This window comes from Notothenia rossii (genome assembly GCF_949606895.1).
Source record: "Notothenia rossii genome assembly, chromosome: 10".
NCBI lineage: Eukaryota > Metazoa > Chordata > Actinopteri > Perciformes > Nototheniidae > Notothenia > Notothenia rossii.
The window spans coordinates 5,093,580-5,095,344 of record NC_136908.1 but is presented as its reverse complement, the minus strand read 5'-3'; positions in this window follow the sequence as shown (position 1 = coordinate 5,095,344).

Below are 1,765 nucleotides of genomic sequence, written 5' to 3'. Positions count from 1 at the left end.
TTTATTGTGATAGAGCTAACAGGATGATGAGACCGGATGTGGACACGACTGGTCATGCTACTACCAAATGACATGGAGAGTACAAGCCTGAATAAAGTAACCACCATGCTCTAAACTGTCTGTATTACTTTATGCTTACAACGACAGACCTCAATGGGACCTTATTTCAGAAAAATTATGTATTGAAGTCAAAGGAGAGAGAACGATTATCTTTCGATCCCATTTGAATTGTGCCACGAATTACACATATGATGTTTGTCAATCACCATGGCAAAGGGACTATCGATGAAAACTAGCCTTTTGGCTAATTTGAGTACTTTTACATGTTTTTAATATGTTGATTAATTTACACTGTCACTTGTTTTAAATAAATCAATTCAATTCAATTGTCAATTTAAAAGATAATTTTGCAAGTCAAAAAAAAAACAGTTTGTCGTAAAACTGTGAAGTAGCACGTTTTTTTGCTGAGAAACGCTCAATGAACTACATCTCTGGTCTAGCAGAACAACACACGTCACCAAGATGGCCGTAACTACTGTCTTGCTAAACAAGGGATTGAATACCCTCACTATCACCACAAGGAAACACGTCCAGAAGAATGTCATGCAAAGCTGCCTGCCTGCCTTCCTTTGATTCTCTCTGAACTGCCTGGTCTTTTTAATGTTTAATGTCAACCATTTGTGCAAATAGCGTGAAGTAGAAAAGATCGCCGATTAAGGTGACCAGATTTTCAAAATTAAAACCGGGGACATTTTGAGTTTTGCCGTTAATATATCATTAACATAACCAATTTTCTTCACTGTTAAAGAAAAAAGGGGGACAATTCTGCTTCAATGTAATTCGTACATTTTAACTGTTGGATACAAACAGAAGGACTAGCTCATATATGAGACTTCAAAGGTCTTTTATTTTGAAACTGTACATCAGATTGTCCTGATTCTCTCTGAGTGACTATATGGGGTGTTCTGCTATCACCCTGAAGTGAAATAAGTCTTTGATAATTTGACAGTTTTTTATTTATTCTTGTATAAAAACAGAAGGACGATAGCCCATATATGAGATTTCAAAAGTATTTTATTTTGAAACTCTACATCAGAATTTCCTGATTTTCTCTGATGGACTAGATGGGGTCTCCTGCTATCACCCTGAAGTGAAATAAGTATTTGATTGACTTCGAATGACTCTTTGATTATGGACAGTTTCCATTAAATAATAATCAAAATATAGATGTACAATAGATCTAATTTGAGATTTTAAACAGCATACATTTTAAATTGTGCTTCAGAAAGTAATGTTATTTTAGGAGTGCTGAGAGATGGTGTCAACATCAATTGAAATGAGTCACCCAGTGGAAATGTTAGATATGTCTTCATAACTGTATCCTTACATTTTACATTCACTCAGTTATAATTTGGTAGTTATACGTAGTTTGTTTTAATTTATTATCGATCACATTATATAGTACATATTTCTTAATTTAAGCTCCAGTATATATGAATATGTTTGGTGGGTCATTCCTAGCATTCGGTGCCATTTAGGTCCCCACCACATTATATCATATATTTTGTATTTAAAAAGGTCTAATGCTTATTTTTAAAAAGCTTGGTATTAAATGTTTATACCCTCTACCATAAAACAACAATGTTATTTAGCCAGGATATTAACATTCTAAATAATTACTCTGATTTTAGCACAAGTAGGCCAAATTGCTGTGTCCCCAATCATGTTTGCTCAACGTCTGTAACAGATATACAAAAAGAAATCA